The following is an 8,854-nucleotide window of genomic DNA, read 5'->3' as shown; positions in this document are numbered from 1 at the left end:
AGCACATCAGGGTCATCAACTTATTTTCCGCGTATTTCGGATGCCTTCTCTCTCGGTAGTTCAACTTCTACGTAACAAAGACACACATCGTTGGTGTCGGTTTCACAGGGGGGCCTCGATAATGTGTCAGCTACGGCGTTAGACTTTCCGGGTATGTATACAATTCTTATGTCATATGATTGCAATACCAACGCCCATCTTGCCAATCTTCCACTGGGCGATTTCAACGACATTAACCAACGTAGAGGCTGATGATCTGTCGCTACCACAACCTTCGAACCCTCTATGTATCCTCTAAATTTAGTCACAGCCCATACTAAAGCCAGAGCTTCACGCTCCGTTGTAGAATAATTCTTCTCTGACGTCGTTAATAAACGGCTGGCGTATTCCACTGGTCTTTCGTCTTCTGCTTCACCTTGCAATAATACTGCTCCGAGGGCGTATGCGCTGGCGTCGGTGCGTATGATGAAATAATCACTTTCATCTGCCTGTCTTAAGATTGGTGCTGACGTTAATAATGTTTTTAGCTCTTGGAAAGCTTTTCGTTGAGCGTCATCCCATTCCCATCTAGTGTTTTTCTTCGTAAGATCAGTTAATGGTTTAGCAGTTGCGGAAAAATTTTTGATGAACCTTCTGTACCAGGAACAAGTTTGAAGGAAGGTTCTCAAATGTTTCAGGTTAGTCGGCGGGGGCATATCTGTAATCGCGGATACCTTCTCTGGATCCGTCTTAATGCCACTGCTCGTCAGTACATGTCCAAGGAATTTAACTTCTTCACATGCCAATACACACTTTTTCCGATTCGCGTGCAGTGAAAACTTCCGTAGTCTCTCGAAAACGGCTCGTAAATGGTTTAAGTGTTCTTTGAAACTTTTCGAAACCACTATAATGTCATCAAGGTAGCACAACACGGTGATGTTCTTTAGGCCCGCACGAAAACGATCTATCAATCTCTGGAATGTCGCGCCGGCATTCTTCAGACCGAACGGCATTCTGTTAAACCGATAAGTTCCGAACGGTGTCACAAACGCGGTTTTGTCACGATCTTGTTCTCGCACACGCACTTGCCAGTAACCAGACCTTAGATCTAGTGTCGTCATGTATAATGTTTCACGTGCTAAATGTAAGAGGTCCTCGATTCGCGGCAACGGGTAACTATCACTGATTGTCACTGAGTTTAGTTTTCGATAATCTATACACACTCTACGGGAACCGTCCTTTTTTGGCACAAGTACCACCGGTGCAGCCCACGGTGATTCACATTCTTCGATAATATGATCGGATAACATCTTTTCCAACTCACGGCGCAGAATTTCTTTGTTCTGTGGGGACATTCGGTATGGTGGAACGGCGGTCGGTGCACAGTCACTCGTTTCGATACGGTGTTCTGCGAAAGGAGTTGGTTCTCCCCCTTGTCCAAAGATGTCTTCGAATTCCAACAAAAGTTGACTCAGACATTCTCGTTCTTCTTCCGTAAGTCTCGTTGCTTCATCCTGTCGAAGCCCACAAGGAACAGCTTCTGCTTCAGTTCGATCGATAGCTTCAATTGCAATGTTTGCAGTAGTTGTGGTTTTCTCATTGTCTTTATTGAGTTTCAAGAAAAACTGGTATTTTACTTCCGGTACATCGCGGAACCACCACTCGCCATGTGGTATGTCCAACACAATCCCTGCCAAGGAAAGGAAATCCGCTCCTAAAAGCGTTCTATTTGCTTTAGCATTTGGCAACACGATAAATCTTTGTCGTACCGTACGACTTTCAATGTTAACCTCGACTTCGGTTTCCAATACTTCTTCAGTCTTAGCTTTTCCGTCGGCCAGAGTGAAACTGATTTTCTTAGGGGTGAATTTATAATTCGCTTCCTTCAACACTTCATAGAATTTCCAACCAGCCACACTGATTTGTGCTCCAGTATCTACAAAACCTACTCCCTTCTGGTTGCCTACTGTAATTAGCAGTAACGGTCTGCGATCGTCGTCCTCATTCGCCGAAATTTGATAAAAGGACAAATTTCCTAATGACGCAACGTTGACGTTCTTGTTAGCATTTTCTTTGCAGATGGGACATTTTGCGCGGATAACGCCTTCTTTACCGCATCCGTAACAGCGAAGGACGTTCCTTTCGACGGAGTCACTTGGTTTTGGATTAGCTTGGCTTTTATCACTTTCTTTGTTCTTGTTGGCCAAATCACGACACTCATCTTTAAGGTGTCCGAACCGTTTGCAATACGAGCAGCGTGGTCTGTTTCTATTCGGTTTCTGTTCAGTCTCGACACTTCCTGGTTTCTGCGCACTGCTTGTGCTACTTACGTCGTCGCGGTATTCGAGGATAAGTGTCTCGGCGTCGCGGGCTTTTTGGATGAGTTCGTCGAATGTATTTACGCACTCGCGAGAAACATGTTTACGAATCTTTTTGTTTAATAACCCGTAAACCATGTCTAACATCATATCTTCCGGTATTTTGTACGGCATTTTTGCGATAATAGATCTAGCGCGGCACAAAAAAACATCGCACTTGACATCACCCTGTTCGTTATTAAACAAATCCCGAAAAAGTTTGTACGCGGGCTTTGTGATTCCGTACATCGCGCGCAGTTGTTTAATCGCGTCATTCCAATTCGTCACAGAGCTTTTTACGCCTTGCCACCATATCGCGGCTTCTCCCGTCAATAAAAGAGGCAATCCGCGTAAAGCGTGATCATCAGAAACGTCTGTGCACTCTTTATATATCTGTACGGCGTCCACGAATGCTTCAACTGCATCATTGTTCTGATTACTGCCATCAAAACGCGCGGAACATCTCGCGAAACTACCCGACGGTGAAGGACTAGGCGCGGCGGGCGAAACTGTACGCGGCGTAAATTGTTCCAGCAATTGACGGTTAAATTCGAGTTGCGAACGTTGTACTGCTTCCAGCAACGCTGCGAATTCATTGGTAGACATCGTAGCAGTTATCTTTGATTCTTCCACGTCGGAATCCGGGTTGGCGTCAGTTCTTTTCTTTGGAGGCATCACAAAACTCAAACTTTCACGTGAAATTCGGGCCGCTAGTTGGGCGCCACTTATTACATTACTTGTTTAAAAAAAAGAATGAAATAAGTCTTTATTAATAAACAAATAGCTACAAAAGCAATAATTTTGTATAATTGTTTCTTTACGCGGGTTCGTCCGAATTATCTCACACGAAACGAGTTCGTCAAAGATTAAGAATAAACTAAACCAAACTTCACTCTTGCAACCGTCCTATAGCGTTTTAGAGTAGAACCGGGCTTCGGCGACGCTAAGTCGTAAAGACAGATGTTGCATTACTCGCACGAAACCGATCGATAAATGTAAAACTTCTTCCCTCTTTGTTCTTCTCTTGCTACAAATTATTATTATTAGTTTATTGTTGTTATTTTGTCTTGTTCGTAGAGTAGTGTTATTTTTCGTTTTTAACATAGTTTGTTTTGGTATTATTAACATTATTTAGTATTTTATTTTTAGAAATTTAATTTTTCATTAGTAATTTAGAATACTATTTAGATATTGTTAGTATAATTGATATTTTGTGTTATACAGCAATTTTATGTACTTGAGTTAAATCATCATACTTTTGGTCAAGGCACTTGTGGTCTTCCGTTGTACACGTCATTTCTGGACACCTGTATAGTAGTAAGTAGTAATGGATAAAAAAAGATCGTATCGTAATTGTAGATCAACACCGGGTAAAGGTATCAGCTTTTTTCGTGTACCAAAAAATACAGAGCGGTAAACAAGTTCTATTATTACCGTTGTTTTGCAATTAAACTTGTATTATTATTTGCAGAGCAACCCAGTGGTAAAAGGTGTGTGATAGATTAGATCTGCAAAACAAATCTGTCGAACATCTATATAATACTTTTCCTGTAGGTGATTTGGATTTTTCAGGTAAAATGTACAGCGGTCCACACACGAAAAGGTTGTTGCCCACAGCAGTTCATCACCGGATTTAACATCATGAAAGCAGAGGAAAACCCTGTTAATAAAGCAAGTATTTTAAAAGGTAATTTTTAATATAGTTATACCGTTACATCGTTTACTAAAACTTTTACTTTAGATCTTTTGGTTACACCTACCACTTCAAAAGGCAATGTGTTATTACCATTATCTGAAGCAGTCATTATCAGGTATAAATCAGAGTAGTGTATTGTTAACATCTATATTAATTCTTAAATATCTTGTAGAAGCAGGACCATCTTGAGAGGATCTTATAGCATCTCCTGAATCGCATGAACGGTTATCAGGAAAATTCAAATATAGATATATTTATTTTATCATTATAACAATTCATTATCTGAATCGATCCAGGATTTGTCAGATCCATCAACCTCTAGTACTACATCAGGTATTGTAATATTTTCTGTTATTAAAGTGATGGGAAGCTTACAATCAATTAGATTAGCAAATAAAAACCTGAAGAATATCTATTTGTCAAATTATTGATACATTCTTGGATTGTCTCTTGAAGAAACGTTGCTGTGCAAGATGATCAAAATATCCTAGGGGCAGTTTCCAGTTGCTATGAATACCTCGTATCATGAAGACATTAGCGTTACGTGCTGAATAATTTTCTCTATTATTATTTCCTAAATCTACTATCCAACAATCTCATCTCTACCTATATGATAAAATACGTTCTCTTTGAGCGACATTTCGTCAATATATAAGACACAGTCTTTGTCTACATTTGACATAGAAGCAACCTTCAGTTGTAAGGCGTTATAAAGTTATACATTATTTAGTCCAGGCAAAAATTTTAATTGTTCGGTAAATCTTCTTAATGTTCTTGTCGAAGGCAAATAAAATAAGGTTTGTAAAAATTTATATGAGCGGGGCCCCAAAAAATATAATTGCATGCTAAACTCTTTGTATGCTTGTGTATACCTTCTCCCCTTCGATGTAATATTAGACAATCTTTGCAAAGTGTTCTGGTAAGAATTGATCACAACAGTTGTTGACGAATTTTTCCATCGTGTTCAATTTGTCAGTAGCTTCAGAGGGCATCCTTCTCACTGTTATATTTTGTTTTCGGAGATTTTTATGTGAACTTCTCAATTTTCTCTTACGTGGTGTATCCGATGACAGAGAAGTATTTGTTTGCGTTTGGACATCTATAAATGAAATAGTCAAAATATTTATATAAAGCAAATATGTGATTATTACAGTAATCAATAGTATTTAATGATTTAAAATATTACAATATCTGATATAGTACAGGAACTGGATGGAGCCGATATATTCAGGGTCTATTCAGAATCCACTTCAACAAACAATAGGCTGAATAAAAATTCTAAAAATAATGAATTGTCATAATGATAAAGTAAATAAAAGTATATTTGAATTTACTTGATAACCGTTCATGTGAATCACCAGATTCCATTCATCGCTCTATAGATGGTCCTGCTTCTACAAGATATTTAAACATTAATATATATAGGATAAAAAAGAATAAGTCCACGATGATTATTTATTATTTTTTTCTAATTTCGGTACAACAATGTTTCGCTTTTTCTAAAAGCGTCTTCAGGTACGACTAGAATAATGGAAGATAATTATTACTAGTTGACGGGTTTTTTGTTGGTGATATAAAATTAAAATTATAAAAAGTTCTTACCGTCAAAAACTAAGAATGATGAACACGTGAAAAAATGATCATGTGGAAAAATTTCTCTTACAAAAAACTACGACGGACCGATGATTAAAAATATAATTTTGGATTAAAGATTTAAGTGAAATTTTTGAAAACGGGGTTTACCATGTCAGGTTAAAAACTCCAACGTCGGGTGATAGGTTAAAAAAGTTTTTGAAATGCTGAAGGCAGGCGTAAAAAATAATCCAATATTATATTTTTAATCATCGGTCCGTCGTAGTTTTTTGTAAGAGAAATTTTTCCACATGATCATTTTTTCACGTGTTCATCATTCTTAGTTTTTGACGGTAAGAACTTTTTATAATTTTAATTTTATATCACCAACAAAAAACCCGTCAACTAGTAATAATTATCTTCTATTATTCTAGTCGTACCTGAAGACGCTTTTAGAAAAAGCGAAACATTGTTGTACCGAAATTAGAAAAAAATAATAAATAATCATCGTGGACTTATTCTTTTTTATCCTATTAATACTCACCATGATGAACCTGGAGGCTACAATTGCCAATTTACAAAACGCGGAGTTATCCTCCTACAACTAAGAAGAATGATGATAAAACGTGAAAAAACAAAAGATCATATAAGCTTCCTACATCAAGCTATTAATAAACAGATCACCCCGACGTCTTTCAAAGTTAAAATTTCTAAAAACTTCAAACATATACAATTCGAATTGGAAAAAAAGCTTATGAAGAAACGCCTACGAGAACACTACAAAGAACAATCACATCAAAACAAAATTCTCAAATTTATACATCGATTATTACAACATAAATTACACTTCGTGGAACATGAAAACATCATTTCCAAATTTCAAGATGAAGTATACAACTCTACAATTCGCAATAAAGAAACCAAACAGAAAAGACTTGCAAGACTCGAGAAAAATTTAATTAACCAGAGAAAACAGATGGACCGAAGAACCTCTAATTATAATAATATCAATAATGTAAGTGACAAGCCAAATGCAAATGCTAATAACTTTAACCACCATAACAATTCATTTTTTCATATCAAAAAAATAGATATAGAGTGCTCCTCTTTTAAGGTACCATTAAATGACTTAAATAACACCTCCTTTGCACCTAGGGTGACTAATCTTTCAGACTCAACTTTTTCTAAAACCGAATATAAAATCTTTAATTATGGCCACAAATTTTCCTTCCCACAAAAACTTAATAAAATTGAACTCGCGATCTCCCTGGAGTCACAGCTCCAATTCAAACCTGAAATTCACAAATTTATGCTTAACAATATTAAAAACATCATTAAAGACAACAACACTCACACGGGTTGTGACCGCAGGGAGATCACTAACATAAAACAGAAGATCATTGATAATGATCTTGTGGTGACACTTGGAGACAAAAACGCCGGTCTAGTTATCCTTAATAAAAATTCATATCTTCAAAAAACATTCTCTTTCTTTCAACAAAATAATATTACATTAATTAACAAAAACCCAACTCAATCTTACAATAACCTTCTCAAAAAACTTATTAATTCTAGCAAAGATACTCTTGTTAAATTTAACTTTAATACTTACTCACTCATTCAAATAAATCCCCTCCCACCTGTTCTCAAATGTTTAATTAAACTTCACAAAGAAGACCATAGCATTCGACCTATTATTAGTAATGTTAATACTCCTTCAGAGAAGATTGCCAAACAGTTTCAAAAATTTCTATACTACAATTTTAATAGTGATATAAAATATAGTGTTAAAGACTCAAAACAATTAATTAATTCTCTTCAAGATATCCAAATCAATAATAACTCCATCCTCATCTCTTTCGATATTAAAAACTTATATTCTAATATTCCTATAAAAGATTCATTAAAAATAATCGAAGCCCACCTTTGTAATAACATGTGCAAATATGACAGTGTTCAATACCAAGACATATATAACTTCATTTCCTTGTTAGAATTGGTATGCAATCAGAATTTTTTCATTTTTGATAACAAATTTTACCAGATGAAGGATGGCCTCCCCATGGGTTCACCCATTTCGGGGATAATTGCTGATATTTTTGTTAACCACTTCGAAGGGATTCTGTTCTAGGAGAAATATGAATTTTTTACTAAAAATATTATCTTTTATAAAAGATACGTTGATGATATCCTTCTGATATACAACGGTAAAAAATCCCACATTATAGCCCTTAATAACATTTTTAACAATATTAATAATCTTCAATTTACTTACGAAGTAGAAAAATGTTCATCTATTTGCTTGATCTTACTATAACAAAGTGCACCTCCGAGAACAAAATCCTATTCGACATACAGTAAAGCTTCGCTAATCCGAATCAATTAAAACCAGCTCAATTCAGATTATGGAAGCATGCGGATTATTGAAGTCATATTTAAATATTATCAAAAAAAGTCTTATAAATACTTATTTATAGATTTATTGTACTAGATAATATATGCAATACATGTTTTATACAGTTTATTTAAAAAAATCAAACAACTTTGTTTGTCGCATGCAGTCTTGTTTAAATTTCATGGCGCGTTGCCGTAGAATTCTAAGGGTTGTTACGGTGTTTAAATCGACTGCATTCTCCTCCGCCCATTGAATACATGTACTGAAGCTTTTAATAGCATTCTCATGTTTTACTTTTAATTGCTATTAAATTAGCCGATAGTTTGTCCCAAGCATTGACAAGCATGAACACAGCATCCTTAATAGAAATATTCTTCAGTGCTTTGGAAATATCGTCTTCCTCTATAGATAGAACATGTTCTAAGAGACTTTTCCGGTAATACACTTTCGTTAAACGAATTGCATTTTGATCCATAGGTTGGATAAGTGGAGTACAATTGGATTGGTATAACGTAAACAAGTAACTATAAATTATAAAACTAAACGTGTTTCAACTTGTTTAAACGGCCACACAAAAAGACCGTTAATTCCGATTAGCGAATCTTCTAGCAATTTGGATTGCAAGGGACATAATGCAAATTTCACGTTTTCTAATTTTGTTCGGATTACAAGGGAATTCGGATTTGGGGGTGTTCGAATTAGCGGAGCTTTACTGTATATAGAAAACCTACTACTACCAATACCTTAATTCAAAAAAATTCATTTACATCATTTCAACATAAATACGCATCCTTTCGTTTCTTTTTTGATAGAATTTTAAATTACCCACTTTCACGTGCTAGTTTTAACAAGGAA

General features: G+C 35.9%; 2 long non-coding RNA genes across 2 annotated transcripts; one reads left to right on the top strand and one right to left on the bottom strand.

Moving 5' to 3' along the window:
- Positions 1 to 5,473: 5,473 nt before the first annotated feature.
- Positions 5,474 to 5,845, bottom strand: LOC139431114 (uncharacterized). Its single transcript, XR_011641418.1, has 2 exons — positions 5,635 to 5,845; positions 5,474 to 5,553 (listed from the first exon to the last, which is right to left on the bottom strand). It is a non-coding gene; the product is annotated as an uncharacterized lncRNA (long non-coding RNA).
- A 17-nt stretch (positions 5,846 to 5,862) lies between these two features.
- Positions 5,863 to 6,118, top strand: LOC111418785 (uncharacterized). The gene is made up of 2 exons (XR_002706864.2): positions 5,863 to 5,957; positions 6,039 to 6,118. It is a non-coding gene; the product is annotated as an uncharacterized lncRNA (long non-coding RNA).
- Positions 6,119 to 8,854: the final 2,736 nt, after the last annotated feature.

The sequence above is a fragment of the Onthophagus taurus genome, chromosome 8, assembly GCF_036711975.1.
Source record: "Onthophagus taurus isolate NC chromosome 8, IU_Otau_3.0, whole genome shotgun sequence".
Taxonomy (NCBI): Eukaryota; Metazoa; Arthropoda; class Insecta; order Coleoptera; family Scarabaeidae; genus Onthophagus; species Onthophagus taurus.
This window is presented reverse-complemented; position numbering and strand designations above follow the sequence as displayed.